The following is an 18,210-nucleotide window of genomic DNA, read 5'->3' as shown; positions in this document are numbered from 1 at the left end:
TATATGTAGGCACACCAATATTGGGTTATTCTAGTATTCCATAATGGAGTCTGGGTGTCCAGATGCCGCTATATTGTGTTCAGTGCTTGGCATCAGGTGCCTAAATGAAGACACCCACTTCTAGAATTAACCTCTATTTGTATGTGTTGTAACATGGCCACTCGGAAGGTCCCTGAGTGTGCAGGAGAGGCAGCCTGCCAATATTCCATGTAATCAGGCTTCTCCATATCTCCTGCCACATCCAAAATGTTATTCACCCATCTAATTATGCAGGTTTTTGTTTGCTTCTCTGAGTCATCTCTATGAAATAGATCTGACTCCCGCTCTGAGGAGTAAGTTTGAGTCTGGGCATCCTGACTTTGCCTGTATATCTCCCATTATTTCCTGTGGAAGTAAAACATATAAGATATAAAGTTGTCTTCCCATAGAAACTCATGGGAGGCAGCCTATGCTACACTTTGTACTTTTACTCTATTCCATTACATTGACATGGAACTAGAAACAAATCTAGAATTGTATGGCTGTTTCAAAGAGAGCATTTTATGAATTCGTGTGTGTATATGTGTGATGCAATTTCACTGGTGTTGGAGTAATAGCAATGGGGTGTTAGTTTGGGGGGTATATATGCAGCTGTGGTTATAGGTGGGATGTATATGGAGAAGGTGGGACTAGGAAGGATAGGGTATGTAGGATGGTGCTAGGTCTAGGTATGCATAAGAGAGGCTGCATACTCTTACCCTTCTATCTTTTTCATCGTTGTTCCTCTTTCTCTTCCTTTCTTCATTTCTTTTCCTCTTATTCCCTCTCGTCTTGTCCACCCTATTGGGACTGCTCTTCAGGCTGCCACTGGGGCTCAGTTTCTTCAATACAAGAGAGACAGCTTGGATCAGTGGTGTGGCCGCAAGAGGCACAAATATGGAAGGGTGCAAAAATGATTCCCAATCTACCGTTTCCTCTCATTGGCAGTGGAAAAGTGATTAGGGTGGGGAGGGGAAGCACTAGTGGGTGAGTCACGCAGGGCGCAACTATAGCTTGGTACAGTCCTTGGCAAGACTGGAATCTATCTTTAGCCACATTTTATTTTGTTTTTGTTACATTTGTACCCCGCGCTTTCCCACTCGTGGCAGGCTCAATGCGGCTTACATGGGGCAATGAAGGGTTAAGTGACTTGCCCAGAGTCACAAGGAGCTGCCTGTGCCTGAAGTGGGAATTGAACTCAGTTCCCCAGGATCAAAGTCCACCACCCTAACCACTAGGCCACTCCTCCACTCCACATCCATCTTTGCCCACAGCTGCTGCTTAATTTTGGCAATCAGGCTGATAAGACATGGAGCAGCCACTGCAGCACTACTTCTTTAGCTACTCACTGTTATCTTGTACCTTTCTCCTTTATTGACATTTGCCGACTTCATTCTTTCCACCAAAATGCTGTGCCATATACCTGAAAAAAAAACTTGGCACATCATGCTTCCTCTCTGGCCTTTTTTTTCAAATCCAATATAAAAACTTGCATTTTTGAAGTTGCTTCAAATCTTTACTATTTCTCTATAAATAAATATATTCTTATAAACTCTCTTTTTTGTCATTTATGTTTGTCTTGACTAGATTGTAAACTCTGATGAGAAGGAAGTGTCACATATATGTCTGTACAACCCAAAACCAAATAGGAAGAAATATATTTTCACTCAACAAATAATTAAGCTCTGGAACTTGTTACCGGGGAGATATGCTAGAGCAGTTAGCATATATGAGTTTAAAAAAGGTTTGGACAAGTGCCTAGAGGAAAAGTCTGTAATCTGCTCTTAAGATTACAGGGAGAGGGAACACCCGGGATGGGCGTATCATTTATTTCTCCGAGGACAAGCAGGCTGCTTGTTCTCACTGATGGGTGACGTCCACGGCAGCCCCTCCAATCGGAAACTTCACTAGCAAAGGCCTTTGCTAGTCCTCGCGCGCCCATGCGCACCGCGCATGCGCGGCCGTCTTCCCGCCCGAACCGGCTCATGTTCATCAGTCTTCTTTAGTCCGCGCTCGGGACGGTCGTGTTTTGCGCCGTTTCACGCCCCTAAAAGTTGACCCTCGCGCGTCTTCGCGATTTTCGCTAAAAAAAAAAAAAGACGGACCTTTACGGTCTTTATCCCTTTCCCGTGGTTCCAGCTTTTGCCCCGCGTAAGTTTCCTTTCGCTTTCGGGGTAGGCCTTTTTTGAGGCCTCGGTACGGGTTTTTTCTCTCCCTATTTTTGGTGCCTATATCGCCATTACGAGTTTTGATTTCGCCGGCGTGACTTTTCCGCCCATGTCATCGAAGTCTCCCAGCGGCTTCAAGAAGTGCACCCAGTGTGCCCGGGTTATCTCGCTCACTGATAGGCACGCGTTGTGTCTTCAGGGGCTGGGGGCTGGGCACCGCCCGCAGGCCTGTAGTCTTTCTCCACAGCCGCTCTGCACGAGAGTCTCTGGGCCGTTCTCCCAGAGATCCTGGGAGAGCTGTTGCGCCCTTCCCCTCCGGTACCGGGGGTGCTTCCGCCACCGGTACCGTCGAGTGAGGCGCCAGCTGGCCCCTTGCCTGGGGTGAGGTCTCCGACATCGGTGCCGCTTGCGGTACTGACTGCGGTCGCCTCCTAGGAAGGGAGCTTCGCCGGTGCTGGCGAGGGAGTCTACCTCTCGACGCTCCCACCATGGCCGTGTTTCCACGGAGTCGAGCCGGGCACGGCTTCAGACACAGGTTCGTGAACTTGTGTCTGATACCAATGGTGAGGCCTCGTGGGAGGAGGAGGAGGACATCAGATATTTCTCTGATGAGGAGTCTGATGGCGTTCCTTCTGATCCCACTCCCTCCCCTGAAAGGCAGCTTTCTCCTCCCGAGAGTCTGTCTTTTCCAGCCTTTGTCCGGGAGATGTCTACAGCCATCCCCTTCCCGGTGGTTGTGGAGGATGAGCCCAGGGCTGAAATGTTTGAGCTCTTGGACTATCCTTCTCCACCTAAGGAAGCGTCCACAGTACCCATGCATCATGTCCTAAAAAAGACATTGCTGGCGAACTGGACCAAGCCTCTAAGTAATCCCCACATTCCCAAGAAGATCAAGTCCCAGTACCGGATCCATGGGGACCCAGAGCTGATGCGCACTCAGTTGCCTCACGACTCTGGTGTGGTGGATCTGGCCTTAAAGAAGGTTAAGAGTTCTAGGGAGCATGCTTTGGCGCCCCCCCCGGGCAAGGACTCTAGAACCTTAGACTCCTTTGGGAGGAAGGCCTACCATTCTTCTATGCTCATGGCCAAAATCCAGTCTTACCAGCTCTACACGAGCATACATATGCAGAACAATGTGCGGCAGTTGGCGGGCTTGGTGGACAAGCTCCCTCCGGAGCAAGCCAAGCCATTTCAGGAGGTGGTCAGGCAGCTGAAGGCGTGCAGAAAATTCCTGGCCAGAGGGGTATATGATAACTTTGATGTTGCGTCCAGGGCCGCTGCTCAAGGTGTGGTGATGCGCAGACTCTCATGGCTGCGTGCCTCCGACCTGGAGAATAGAATCCAGCAGCGGATTGCGGACTCCCCTTGCCGAGCGGACAATATTTTTGGAGAAAAAGTTAAACAGGTGGTAGAGCAGCTCCACCAGCGGGATACCGCTTTCGACAAGTTCTCCCGCCGGCAGCCTTCAGCATCTACCTCCTCAGGTAGACGTTTTTATGGGGGAAGGAAGACTGTTCCCTACTCTTCTGGTAAGCGTAGGTACAATCCTCCCTCTCGACAGCCTGCGGCCCAGGCTAAGCCCCAGCGCGCTCGCTCTCGTCAGCAGCATGCGCCTCAGCAAGGCCCCACGGCTCCCCAGCAAAAGCAGGTGGCGAGCTTTTGACTGGCTCCAGCAGAGCATAGCCGACATCAACGTGTCCGTGCCGGGCGATCTGCCGGTCGGGGGGAGGTTGAAAGTTTTTCACCAAAGGTGGCCTCTTGTAACCTCCGACTGTTGGGTTCTTCAAATAGTCCAGCAAGGATACACCCTCAATTTGGCCTCCAAACCTCCAAATTGCCCACCGGGAGCTCAATCTTACAGCTTCCAGCACAAGCAGGTACTTGCAGAGGAACTCTCCGCCCTTCTCAGCGCCAATGCGGTCGAGCCCGTGCCATCCGGGCAAGGAGGGCTGGGATTCTATTCCAGGTACTTCCTTGTGGAAAAGAAAACAGGGGGGATGCGTCCCATCCTAGACTTAAGGGCCCTGAACAAATATCTGGTCAAAGAAAAGTTCATGATGCTTTCCCTGGGCACCCTTCTCCCCATGATTCAGGAAAACGATTGGCTATGCTCTCTGGACTTGAAGGACGCCTACATGCACATCCCGATACTGGCAGCTCACAGTCAGTATCTGCGATTTCAGCTGGGCACACGTCACTTCCAGTACTGTGTGCTACCCTTTGGGCTCGCCTCTGTGCCCAGAGTGTTCATGAAGTGCTTGGCTGTAGTAGCAGCGGTGCTTCGCAGGCTGGGAGTTCACGTGTTCCCCTATCTCGACGATTGGCTGGTGAAGAACACATCCGAGGCAGGAGCTCTACAGTCCATGCAGATGACTATTCGCCTCCTGGAGCTACTGGGGTTTGTGATAAATTATCCAAAGTCCCATCTTCTCCCAGTACAGAGACTCGAATTCATAGGAGCTCTGCTGGATTCTCGGACGGCTCGTGCCTACCTCCCGGAGACAAGGACCAACAATCTGCTGTCCCTCGTCTCCCGGGTATGAGCGTCCCAGCAGATCACAGCTCGGCAGATGTTGAGATTGCTGGGCCACATGGCCTCCACAGTTCATGTGACTCCCATGGCCCGCCTTCACATGCAATCTGCTCAATGGACCCTAGCTTCCCGGTGGTTTCAGGCTGCTGGGGATCTAGAAGACGTGATCCACCTGTCCACGAGTTTTCTCAACTCCCTGTATTGGTGGACGATTTGGTCCAATTTGACTCTGGGATGTCCTTTCCAAATTCCTCAGCCACAAAAAGAGCTGACTACGGATGCGTCTCTCCTGGGGTGGGGAGCTCATGTCGATGGGCTTCACACCCAGGGAAGCTGGTCCCTCCAGGAACGCGATCTACAGATCAATCTCCTGGAGTTACGAGCGGTCTGGAACGCTCTGAAGGCTTTCAGAGATCGGCTGTCCCACCAAATTATCCAAATTCAGACAGACAACCAGGTTGCCATGTATTACATCAACAAGCAGGGGGGCACCGGATCTAACCCCTGTGTCAGGAAGCCGTCAGCATGTGGCTGTGGGTTCGCCGTCAAGGCATGGTGCTTCAAGCCACATATCTGGCAGGCGTAAACAACAGTCTGGCCGACAGGTTGAGCAGGATTATGGAACCTCACGAGTGGTCGCTCAACTCCCGAGTAGTGCGCCAGATCTTCAAGGTGTGGGGCACCCCCTTGGTAGATCTCTTTGCATCTCGAGCCAACCACAAAGTCCCTCAGTTCTGTTCCAGGCTTCAGGCCAACGGCAGACTGGCATTGGATGCCTTCCTCCTGGACTGTGGGGAAGGTCTACTGTATGCTTATCCTCCCATACCTCTGGTGGGGAAGACTTTGTTGAAACTCAAGCAAGACCGAGGCACCATGATTCTGATTGCTCCTTTTTGGCCGCGTCAGATCTGGTTCCCTCTTCTTCTGGAGTTGTCCTCCGAAGAACCATGGAGATTGGAGTGTTTTCCGACCCTCATCACTCAGGACGAAGGGGCGCTTCTGCATCCCAACCTCCGGTCTCTGGCTCTCACGGCCTGGATGTTGAGAGCGTAGACTTTGCCTCTTTGGGTGTTTCAGAGGGTGTCTCCCATGTCTTGCTTGCTTCCAGGAAAGATTCCACTAAGAGGAGTTACTTCTTTCTGTGGAGGAGGTTTACCGTCTGGTGTGACAGCAAGGCCCTAGATCCTCGCTCTTGTCCTACACAGACCCTGCTTGAATACCTTCTACACTTGTCTGAGTCTGGTCTCAAGACCAACTCTGTAAGGGTTCACCTTAGCGCAATCAGTGCATACCATTACCGTGTGGAAGGTAAGCCGATCTCGGGACAGCCTTTAGTTGTTCGCTTCATGAGAGGTTTGCTTTTGTCAAGGCCCCCCGTCAAACCTCCTACAGTGTCATGGGATCTCAATGTCATTCTCACCCAGCTGATGAAACCTCCTTTTGAGCCACTGAACTCCTGCCATCTGAAGTACTTGACCTGGAAGGTCATTTTCTTGGTGGCAGTTACTTCAGCTCGTAGAGTCAGTGAGCTTCAGGCCCTGGTAGCCCAGGCCCCTTACACCAAAGTTCATCATAACAGAGTAGTCCTCCGCACTCACCCTAAGTTCTTGCCGAAGGTAGTGTCGGAGTTCCATCTGAACCAGTCAATTGTCTTGCCAACATTCTTTCCCCGTCCTCATTCCTGCCCTGCTGAACGTCAGCTGCACACATTGGACTGCAAAAGAGCATTGGCCTTCTATCTGGAGCGGACACAGCCCAAAAGACAGTCCGCCCAATTGTTTGTTTCTTTTGATCCGAATAGGAGGGGAGTGGCTGTGGGGAAACGCACCATATCCAATTGGCTAGCAGATTGCATTTCCTTCACTTACGCCCAGGCTGGGCTGGCTCTTGAAGGTCATGTCACGGCTCACAATGTCAGAGCCATGGCTGCGTCAGTGGCCCACTTGAAGTCAGCCACTATTGAAGAGATCTGCAAAGCTGCGACGTGGTCATCTGTCCACACATTCACATCTCATTACTGCCTGCAGCAGGATACCCGACGCGACAGTCGGTTCGGGCAGTCAGTGCTTCAGAATCTGTTCGGGGTTTAGAATCCAACTCCACCCCCCTAGGCCCATGTTTATTCTGTTCCAGGCTACACTCTCAGTTAGTTGGATAAGTTGTTAGGTCAATCTCAGTTATGTCCTTGCCGTTGCGAGGCCCAATTGACCATGTTTGTTGTTCTGAGTGAGCCTGGGGGCTAGGGATACCCCATCAGTGAGAACAAGCAGCCTGCTTGTCCTCGGAGAAAGCGAATGCTACATACCTGTAGAAGGTATTCTCCGAGGACAGCAGGCTGATTGTTCTCACAAACCCGCCCGCCTCCCTTTTGGAGTTGTGTCTTCCCTTGTCTTTGTCTTGCTACATACGGGACTGACGAACACGAGCCGGTTCGGGCGGGAAGACGGCCACGCATGCGCGGTGCGCATGGGCGCGCGAGGACTAGCAAAGGCCTTTGCTAGTGAAGTTTCCGATTGGAGGGGCTGCCGTGGACGTCACCCATCAGTGAGAACAATCAGCCTGCTGTCCTCGGAGAATACCTTCTACAGGTATGTAGTATTCGCTTTGTATTATCTACAAATAACCCTTGCTGAATTCTTTCACGAGAAGGTTCAAAAGATAAACCTTGCATTCTCTTCCTCGCCACCTCTCCCTCCACTAGTCCGTTCCCCTCTCTCTCCTTCCCCTCATTCCCTTTCCTCCTTTCCTGAAGTTACTATTGAGGAAACTACACTTCTCCTTTCTTCCTCAAAATGTACCCCCTGTTCCTCTGATCCTATTCCCACCCACCTTCTTAATGCCATTTCTCCTGCTCTTATTCCTTTTATCTGTCACATTCTCAACCTCTCACTTTCCACTGCGACTGTCCCTGCTGCCTTTAAACATGCTGTGGTCACACCTCTCCTTAAGAAGCCTTCACTCGACCCTACTTGTCCCTCTAATTACCGACCCATCTCCCTCCTTCCATTTCTCTCCAAATTACTTGAGCATGCTGTTCACTGCCGCTGCCTTGATTTTCTCTCCTCACATGCTATTCTTGACCCACTACAATCTGGTTTTCGCCCTCTCCACTCAACCGAAACTGCGCTTACTAAAGTCTCCAATGACCTATTACTGGCTAAATCCAGAGGTCAATATTCCATCCTCATTCTTCTTGATCTGTCCGCTGCTTTTGACACTGTCAATCACAGCATACTTCTCGATACCCTGTCCTCACTTGGATTCCAGGGCTCTGTCCTTTCCTGGTTCTCTTCCTACCTCTCACTCCGCACCTTTAGTGTTCACTCTGGTGGATCCTCTTCTACTTCTATCCCTCTGCCTGTCGGCGTACCTCAGGGTTCCCTCTGCCTGTCGGCGTACCTCAGGGTTCTGTTCTTGGTCCCCTCCTCTTTTCTATCTACACTTCTTCCCTTGGTTCATTAATCTCATCCCATGGCTTTTCCTACCATCTCTATGCTGATGACTCCCAAATCTACCTTTCTACCCCTGATATCTCACCTTGCATCCAAACCAAAGTTTCAGCGTGCTTGTCTGACATTGCTGTCTGGATTTCTCAACGCCACCTGAAATTAAACATGACCAAAACCGAGCTTCTCATTTTTCCCCCCCAAACCCACCTCCCCACTCCTCCCGTTTTCTGTTTCTGTTGATGGCTCTCTCATTCTCCCTATCTCCTCAGCTCGAAACCTTGGGGTCATCTTTGACTCTTCTCTCTCCTTCTCTGCTCATATCCAGCAGATCGCCAAGACCTGTCGTTTCTTTCTTTACAACATCCGTAAAATCCGCCCCTTTCTTTCCGAGCACTCTACCAAAACCCTCATCCACACCCTTGTCACCTCTCACTTAGACTACTGCAATCTGCTTCTTTCTGGCCTCCCACTTAGTCACCTCTCCCCTCTCCAATCGGTTCAAAACTCTGCTGCCCGTCTCGTCTTCCGCCAGGGTCGCTTTACTCATACTACCCCTCTCCTCAAGTCGCTTCACTGGCTCCCTATCCGTTTTCGTATCCTGTTCAAACTTCATCTACTAACCTATAAATGTACTAATTCTGCTGCTCTCCAGTATCTCTCCACACTCGTCCTTCCCTACACCCCTTCCCGTGCACTCCGCTCATGGATAAATCCTTCTTATCTGTTCCCTTCTCCACTACTGCCAACTCCAGACTTTCGCGCCTTCTGTCTCGCTGCACCCTACGCCTGGAATAAACTTCCTGAGCCCCTACGTCTTGCCCCATCCTTAGCCACCTTTAAATCTAGACTGAAAGCCCACCTCTTTAACATTGCTTTTGACTCGTAACCACTCACCTCCACCTACCCTCCTCTCCTCTTCCTGTACACATTAATTGATTTGATTTGCTTACTTTATTTTTGTCTATTAGATTGTATGCTCTTTGAGCAGGGACTGTCTTTCTTCTATGTTTGTGCAGCGCTGCGTACGCCTTGTAGCGCTATAGAAATGCTAAATAGTAGTAGCATCTAAAATTTCCTTTAGATTACTATATAATCTTACATCTTGGATTATTTCTTTAACTTGTGGTCGATAGTTTGGGAAACTTGAATTTAAGAATTTTTGTTATTATATGTATAATTTCCAAGTAGTGTATTATCACTCATAATTGTAAATTTATGTTTGTTAAAAAGCTTAATTAAATAAAATAAAATAAAAAAAGATAAGCATGGGAAAAGCCACTACTTATCCCTGGGGTTGGTAGCATGGAATGTTTTTACTATTTGGTATTCTACCAAGTACTTATAACCTTGATTGGCCACTGTTGGAAGCAGGATACTGGGCTAAATGCATCATCAGTCTGGGCCAGTATGGCTGTTCTTATATTCTTAACATTATCTTTAATGTCTCTTTTTCTCTACACATTTCTAAAATAACCCTAAAGCATGTTGTCTTTTCCTTTCCATCTATCCCTTCTTTTCTAGGTGTGCTACCAAAATGTCCATCCACTTTATTTTTACCTTCTGTTTAGACTACTGCAGCCTACTCCTTGTGGGATCTATTAGAACCATTATTCCCAATTGTTTTACTGTCATTACAGCCATGTAGCACCTCTCTTTAAATCATTACATTGGCCTCCCATCCACTTCTGCATACAGTTCAAACTTCTGTAGCTTATCTACAAATGCATTCACTCTGCAGCTCCTCATTACTTATTTTCTTTCTCTTTACTGTTCCTAGTGAACTCCGTTCATCTGGTAAGTTGCTCTTATCTGCACCCTTTTTCTCTATTGCTAACTCCCATCTTCACTTTTTCAACCTTGCTGTGTTGTTTGCCTGAAACAGACTTCTAAGTAGGTATGTCATGCAGGGCCGCCGAGAGGGGGGGACAGGGGGGACAAAATTCCCCGGGCCTCCAGGGGGCCCGGCGCCGCATGGCGCCGAGTCCTTGGGTGCTCGCCCCTCCGTCCAACTCCTAGGTCCCTCCCTCCCTCTGTCCAACTCCCAAGGCCCGCCCTCCGTCCCTCCCTCCGAATTTCAAATGCGATCTTCTTACCTCGTCGGGGGTTACGGCGAGAGCAGCATGCAGACGCGGTGAAATGCGTGCAGGCTCCCGCTTCAGCCTTCCCTTGTAGTCTGTCTCTCAGCTCTGAGAGACAGACAACAAGGGAAGGCTGAAGCGGGAGCCTGCACGCTTTTCACTGCATCTTCTGCATGCTGCTCTCACCATAACCCCCGACGAAGTAAGAACAAGATCGCTTTTGAAATTCGGAGGGAGGGATGGAGGGGAGCCTTGGAATTCGGTCAGACGGACGGAGGGAGAGTGTGGCCTTGGATCTCAGAGGGAGGGGGAGGGTGGCCTTGGATCTCGGAGGGGGGAAGCCTGGGGGGAGAAAGAAGAGATTGTTGGACAAGAGGGCAGGGCAGGGGGGAGAAAGAAGAGATTGCTGGACAAGAGGGCAGGGGGGAGAGAGAAGAGATTGCTGGACAAGAGGGCAGGGTGGAGAGAGAAGAGATCGCTGGACAGGAGGGCAGGGCAGAGGGGAGAGGAGAATTGCTGAACATGGATGGATGATTGGAGGGGGCAGGGGAGAGAGGAAATTTACTGGATGGAGGAGAGGCCAGGGGAGCATGGGGAGTTGCTGGACATGGATGGATGGAGTGGAGGGAAGTCAGGAAGGAGATGCACATGGATGGAGGGAAGGGAAGAGAGGAGAAATGCTGAACATGGATGGATGGAGTGGAGGGCATGGAAGAGAGAAGAAATGTTGGACAAGGATGAAGGGAAGGAAAGACAAAGGAAGGAGATGCACACAGATGGAGGGAAAAGGAAGAGAGGAGAAATGCTGGATATGGATGGAAGGGAGGGAAGACAGGAAGTACATACACATGGATGGAGGGGAGGGGAGTGTGGAGAAATGCTGGATATGGATGGAGGGAAAATTGCTGAATTTAAGGGCTGGATCCGGAACACTTTCAGGACAGATGCCGAAACTTGAGGAAGGATAGGGACAGGGCTACAGATGGTAGTCAGGACGCATAAGGACACAGGAGGATGGTAGACATGGTGAGAGAAAAAATATCAAATGGAAAGAAGACACTGCATAAAACAGAAGACGGGCCAAAGCGAATAGAACAACTATGATCAGACAACAAAGGTAGAAAAAAGTATTTTATTCAGAATTTATTAATTGGAATATGTCAGCTTTTGGAAATGTGTATCTGTGATATTTTTCATGCAAGTTTCAATTTTTCTAGTATTGCTGCATGCTGAGTCTGACTTCTTGAGGTAACTTTCTAGTTCAGTATTTTGCCTTCATATTTTTTTATTTCTAGTTCCTTGTGTCATATCTGTTGCCATGTGTTTTTCATGTGTGATCAAGGTACAGTATTCTGCTAGTATGTAGTATTTGCAGCCCTTTTTGTTTTGTTTTGTTTTGTTTTTTGTTTCACTAGGTTGTGTACTGGTGTTTTAGAGCCCGGTGTAATTAAAGTTCTGCCTTTCCACGTATAAGGTTGTAGCTCGTTCTGTCCTTTGAATTAGTGCTGTTTTAGTTTGGTAAGGTTATGAGTGGGTTTTTGCACATGTTTGTGTATAGTGTTTTGCAGTGGAGAGATTGTGTTTTGGCTTTACTGAGGTGGCACCAAAACATCAGAAAAGGTGTAGAGCCTAAATCATGACACACTACCGCTTGAAGGATCTACATATCTACATATAGTGCAGGGGCTTGGCCCGGTGGCGGACGGAGGGGAGCGGGGGAGGGGCGGAGTGTCAGTGACCTCGGCGGGGGGGCAGGGGGGGCCTTGTCTCGAGCCCGGCCCAGTCTCTCGGCAGCCCTGATGTCATGCTCCCTCTATGGCGATATTCATAGATCTTGATCACTTCTCTATAATACATTCTTCTAAATGTCTTGTTTGTCATATAGATTTTTCTTGATTAAATTGGAATCTTTTTGGTAACCAGGGACTATCTCCTTTTAGTCTGTACAGTACTGTGTATGCCTGTTAGTGTTTTAGAAATGATTAGAAATACTAGAGATGCCTGTCCATAACGACTTCAAATCCTGCTTGTCCACAGAGAAAGCAAAGTTGTTTAATAAGTGTTTTCTGAGGACAGCAGGAAAAGTCCTTAAAAGTCCCCTTTGCTTACACTCCTATGCTGTCTATTAAAATGTGCTATTACATATTGTGTTGATTATGGACCCTGTGCTACAGTGATTCAACAATGGATACAGTTGGAATAGATTAGTTGTGTTTTTGGTCTGCAGCATGATGAATCTCTGTCTCAAGGTAAGTAATTTTGTTTTCCTGTGCACAGGTTGGTTTTGTATTTTGAATCTTTCTAGCTTCAAATGAACATTGATAGAGAAGAGACTAAGAAGTTGTTTTTATATAGTTCAATAGCATCCATTATTTTGTAACGGTAGATTTTTCTCCTATTTTAGGAGTTGTTTTCTGCTGTTGCTTTTTCGGTGCTTTATTAGAAACCAGTGATTATAGCCACTTGTGAATGGTCATCTATGTAGACCTTCTGTGGCAGTTGAAGTTTCATTTGCTAAAATTATTATTTTATTCTTCTCTCGTCCATCATTGTTCAGATCAAAATACTTTTTTGATTTTTATAGTGTTATATTTTGTTCTTTACTCCTGTGACATTTGTGATATTTTCAGCAAGTAGTATACTATGCCATACTTGTACAGTTGTTTGAATATTTTTACTGCTGTAATTGTATATTGCTTATATTTGACTTAATTTTGCTGTACACCGCCTTGAGTGAATTCCTTCAAAAAGGCAGTAAATAAATCCTAATAAATAAATAATAGCCATCCACCTCTTGTAGGAATTAGTTTCTCTTGTATTCTCACTGCTGTTAGCTTGACATAAAAATGAGGTGGCGTTATAGAATTAGTGCTCACCACACCACATTAGGGTACCTAAAATGAGGTGCCAAGTTATAGAATTACCTCCACAGTGTTTGGCTTAAGTCTACTAGATTGACATTTAATACAGTTTTTGTGAACTACTCAGAGGGCAACCTTAGAGTGCCTCTCCTGGAGGGGAAATATTGTGGAAGTATTGTTGAGGTTCTCTCTTGATTCCCTGCTATCTTAAAAGTCCATATTACTTCAGTTGTAAAGACAGTCAAGTTGTATATGATTCAGAGAATGAAATATTTTCTCCCACCAACTATGTACATAATTGGGCTTTTGGCTTTACTGCAGCACAGTGTTCTTGAGTTTCCCCAAAACATCTCTGAAAGTATTACAATTAATTCACAATGTGGCAGTCTGGATCATTAAGAGCTTAAGAATAGCCATACTGGGTCAGACCAATGGTCCATCTAGCCCAGAATCCTGCTTTCAACAGTGGCCAGTCCAGGTCACAAGTACCTGGCAGAAACCCAGTTAATAGCAACGTTCCATACTACCAATCCCAGGGCAAGCAGTGACTTCCTCCATGTCCATCTCAATAACAGACTATGGACTTTTCCTCCAGGAACTTGTCCAAACCTTTTTTAAACCCAGATACGCCAACCGCTGTTAACACATCCTCCGGCAGCAAATTTCATAGCTTAAATTTCCTCCTCTTTGTTCTAAAAGTGTTTCCATGTAATTTCATTGATGCCCACTGGTCTTTGTACTTTTTGAAAGAGTGAAAAATTGAAACATCGATTCACTTCTACTTGTTCTACACCACCCAGAATTTTATAGGTCTTACCAGATGCAAGTATTATGAACATCTGACACCATGCTTGAAAAGTTTACTCCCACTCCCAATAGAATGGATAAGATCTAAAATTTTGTATACATTTTTTAATGCTATCCAAGGAAAAGCTCCACCTTATTTGGTGGTTTTGAAGAGCTATGCACCTTGTCAATCTTTTACATTTGACTGAATCATGTTTATTGTCTCTCCCAACTGTAAACTCAACTGGATTGGCAAGACTTCTTGGTGGAGTTGGTCCTGAGGTCTGAAATGATTTGCTGAAGGAGTTTAGTAAGGAGAAAAACTACTCGTAGTGTCAAAAGGAATTAAAGATATTTCTATTTGTTTTTATTAAGTGGGCATGGGGTTTAATATTAATAAGGAATTAGCAGATAAGGATAAGCATAACAGTTTGATAGCTGTATTATTTTATTTTGTGGTTGTTGATTGTGCTTCTGATTGCAGTTAGAGTATATGTGATCTTGTATGGTTGTGTCTTTACGATTTTAAATTGGAGTTTCTTTTCTTTTCTATTTTTTTAATGTTTTCGGATTGTTAACCGCTGTGATCTTGTTTTTCAGCCAAGTGGTATAGAAAATGGAATAAAATATAACTAGGGCTGCAGATTTAATGAGTTAATAACGTGATTAACTCATGACATTTTTTTACAACTGCTAAAATTTTAATTGCGATTAATGCTTGCATCAGCGGCAGGCAGAAGACTGGCTCTGCCAGACCCAGAAACAGCAAGTTACATCAAGCTCTGATGTAATTGTCTGTTTCTGGGTCTGGCAGAGCCAGCCATAGGCTACCCTTCCTCCCTCCCTCCCTGTGAAACCTTTGGTCTCACCTCACTCCCACGGGGCAGCGAGACTAGGAGCTGCATCACCAGCATTGCATGGCCAGCCCAGTGCAGGGCCTTGAGCATTTGTTGTATGGTCAAGGCTTGCCGGTTTTCGTCCTCTCCAAAATAGGAAGTCAGTGGGGGCAGGAGCCAACTGGCCTTGTTGCAGCTCCTAGAGTCGCCACCCTGCTGCTGTCTCCATGCCAGTTCCTGCAGCCTTTCACCACCCCTGAGCCACCCAGCATAGAGGACTCACCCTAGGGAAGTCCCAGACTGTTGCAGTTGTCTCTTCTCCAGTCCCACTAGCAGAGGTGAGCCCACCTTTCTCTTTTTGTCTTGTTTGTTTGTTTGTTTGTTTTTACTTCAGGGGAAGAGAGAGGGAAGACGTAGATGGAAGGAGGAGAGAGTGCAGAAAAGGAGAGGAAGGACATTGGGTAAGGGGGTGGAGAGAGGGCAGATGCTGTTGCATATTGTATGTGTAGGTGACATATTTTTTATAGGGAATGGAACAAAGAAGGGAAGTGGTGTCATAGCGGGGAAGAGGAGGAGAGAGGGGAGATGTTGGACCAGGGGGGCAGAGAGAGGGGAGGGAGTAACAAAAATAAGATACTGGTAGGCATCTTTTAATCACGCAATTACAATTAAAAATTTTAATCTTCCTGCAGCCCTAACTATAGCTATAACTGTTTTATTTGGATAGGCTGAGTTGATTTATTTTCATGGATGTTCATTCTGTGATTATATATTAAATGTAAACAGTGAGAGAGAAAAATTCTTGGATTAGTAGTATAGAAGTTCTCATAAAGAACCAAGAATCCCAGAGTTCTATACTACTGCTTCTATCTTTTTTTGTGTGTGTGTCCATTTTAAAGGCTTTTATTAAGATATCAATAAACATACAACAATATAGTTCAACATATCAAACCAGTCCCCATCCACCCCCTCCCCTATCTACTGATAGCTTCTCCAGTACTTTGTGGGATCATTCTGTTCCTCCTTCGTTGTCTTTATACCTGGGTAGATTAACTGTCCATGTGTTCTCCTCCCCCCTCCTCAGGAGCTTTACCTTAGCGCCATGACTTATATTTGTTCCAAACCTTACAAAACGAGTTCAACTGTCCACTTTTAAGTGCTGTCAGTTCTGCCATGAGGTGCAGATAATCCAGTTTCTTCAAACAAATAGCCATAGAGGGAACTGTTGTAGTTCTTCTCCACAAGGTAGCCAAAGCCAGGCGGGCTGCTGTAAATAATTGAATAGCCCATTTATGATAGTCCACACCAAAAGGTTTATGATGCAGCAAACAATGTTCTACACTTATAGAGTATGGCACCCCAAGTATTCACTGTACCATAGAGGTGATGTCCCGCCAGTATTTTTGCACTGCGGGGCAAGATGACCACACATGATACATATAAGCTGGCATTCCACACTGTCTCCAACATAATCCTGTTCCTGTCTGATACACATGAAACAATCTTTGTGGAGTATAATACCATCTATATAACATTTTATGACCATTTTCCATAAAAGTGCTGCTGAGAGAGGACTTAAATAGATATTTATAACTGAGCTCCCATTTCTTATCTTCAACGTCCTTCCCCAGATCTTTTTCCCATCATTGTGTGTATGGAGCTATGGGCATATAAAATAACAATAAAGCCTGGTATATTTGTGACACACATCCCTTGCCCCCACCTCCTCCTATGGCCTTTTCTAGAAGTGTCTCGGGAAGATTAAGTTCCTCTTTAGCTTTACGTAATATATAATCACTTATTCTTCGATAGTGGATGCTATGCTGTGATGGAATATCATATTCTCCTTGGAGCTCAGTATATGAATGCAGGCTCCTCCCATATTTGTCCTAAAGTGGCTAGTCCCTTTGTCTCCCATTGTTTGTACACCTTTTCCTCCAGCCCTGCATGGTAACCCGGGGCATATCGGATCACAGTATGAAGGAAATGTTATCTAGTGGGGGATAATGTTTATCCTGACCTTATGTCAGATCTTTAATAGGACCTCAACACCAAAGGGGGTTTGCCTCATACAGCTTAAAGATTGAGCCCTTGGAAGCCAAGGTACCATTCTCAATAGCACCGGGTCTAACCATTTTTGCTGACTACTACTATCTTAATTCACTTGTATTGTAGATTTTTCATTTAACCTTGAGTCTATTAATATAAATGTGCCCAGACATTTTGAAGATACTAGTAAAAGAGGCCTGTTTCTGAGCAAATGAAACGGGCGCAAGCAAGGTTTTCATCGGCAACACCCCCCCCCCCCCCGCCAACCCCTTCGTTGTTGTGGCATTGCTCCGCCCTCAACGTCATGACGTTTGCGCGAGGGTGGGGCCCGTAGCGATTTCCCACCTCCCTGCCTCCCTCCCTCCCTGCCAACCCCTTGGTTGTTCTGCCATTGCTCCGCCCTCGAGGGCGGGGCCTGTAGCGATTTCCCCCCTCCATGCCTCCCTCACTGCCAACCCCTTCGTTGTTCTGCCATTGCTTCTCCCTCGAGGGCGGGGCCCGGAGCCATTTTGGTGGCTTCACCACCACGGACCTTCGAGCCTTTTTGAATGAAGTCAGGGCTTGGCTTCACTGACATCACTGTCTTCAGAACGTTGAGGGTGAGTTTTATATATATAGATTACCCCTTCTCTCCCACTCTTCTAGCAGCTTGGCATAGACAAAGAGAGGGAGAAAAATAACTGAAGCAGGTGCTGACTGATAAACCACATCCCCCCCCCCCCCAACAAACACACACAACACTTGCTCTATCCCCTATACCCACCCCCAACTTCCCCACCACACACACACCCTGTATACTTCTACCCATCTGGCTACTACTCCTCCCCCACAATCAGCCACACACCGTACATACATATATACACAGGCAGACTGGCTTCAGAATAGGTGATAGCATTAAGATCATGTTGACTGCCGTGCTCAGTGAAATCAGAACATCAGTCAATCGATGCAGCTCATTCTTCTCAGTCTTGATCTTTCATCAGCCTTTGGCTTAATTAGCCATTGTACTTCGTCACTGCTTATATGATCATTACAGTTCTCAAATGAAATGGTTTACCTGATTTCTAGACCATTGCATCTTCCATGATTTCCCTGGCCAAGCTCCCTCCACTACTCTATCTCTTGCAGAGTCCTGCAAGACTCTCTGTTGCCTCTATCGTTTTTAACATTTTGCTAGTCCCCCTTTCCTGTATTAATCCAGTCCATTGGCTGCACCCTTACATATACACAGGCAGCATTCAAATCCACTTTTCTGTCAACTCCTCCTCTGGAGATATGTTTCCTCTTCAGGCAGCTAGGAAGTGGGTAAGGGACTGCAATTTCTTTCTGAATACCAAATGTGAATAGTCCATTTATTTTCCTTTTCCTTATCCTTACGTTATCCCACCTGTAATTACTGGGATCTCTCTTCTTTTCAAGGCACTGACTATAT

The 18,210-nt window shown here is 46.8% G+C and overlaps 1 protein-coding gene across 1 annotated transcript in view; it reads left to right on the top strand.

Moving 5' to 3' along the window:
- The window catches only part of TBC1D5 (TBC1 domain family member 5), a 1,081,936-nt gene that overhangs the window by 702,565 nt on the left and 361,161 nt on the right, over positions 1-18,210 (top strand).

This window comes from Microcaecilia unicolor, chromosome 1 (assembly GCF_901765095.1).
Source record: "Microcaecilia unicolor chromosome 1, aMicUni1.1, whole genome shotgun sequence".
Taxonomy (NCBI): Eukaryota; Metazoa; Chordata; class Amphibia; order Gymnophiona; family Siphonopidae; genus Microcaecilia; species Microcaecilia unicolor.
This window is presented reverse-complemented; position numbering and strand designations above follow the sequence as displayed.